The sequence below is a fragment of the Mus pahari genome, chromosome 4 (assembly GCF_900095145.1).
Source record: "Mus pahari chromosome 4, PAHARI_EIJ_v1.1, whole genome shotgun sequence".
Classification (NCBI taxonomy): Eukaryota; Metazoa; Chordata; class Mammalia; order Rodentia; family Muridae; genus Mus; species Mus pahari.
Window position 1 is genome coordinate 58312454 of NC_034593.1, and position 573 is coordinate 58313026.

A 573-nucleotide genomic window follows, 5' to 3' on the forward strand; every position below is an offset into this window, starting at 1 on the left:
AAGATTTATTTATTTATTATATGTAAGTACACTGTAGCCATATTCAGACACTCCAGAAGAGGGCGTCAGATCTTGTTACAGATGGTTATGAGCCACCATGTAGTTGCTGGGATTTGAACTCTGGACCTTCGGAAGAGCAGTCGGGTACTCTTACCCACTGAGCCATCTCACCAGCCCGTCTGTTTATTTCTAAGTGCTCTTTCTTACTCCCACTATTTTTTCTCTCCTTTCTTCTGTTTTACATTCTCCGTCTTTGGTTGACCTTCATTTCCTGTGAAAATGCAAAAAGGAAAGGCAAGCTACAATGCTCAGAGTTAATTTTCAGTTTTGATCCCAAGTGAAAAGCTTACATAAGGATTTATGATGGAACCACAGCCAAAAGGGACAGTCCTTCCTCTTGGGCCTCATACATAAGGTTTATGGGGCTCGCTGGGAGGCCTGTAATTCCAGCATCATTACTGAGATGAGAGTACTTATGTTGCAAGCACTGGTTCTCAAAAAGCACCCCCTGCCCCAGGCCATGACTGGTGCAAATTGTCACCTTGGAGCCTTAAGAAGAGAGTGAACTTTTTC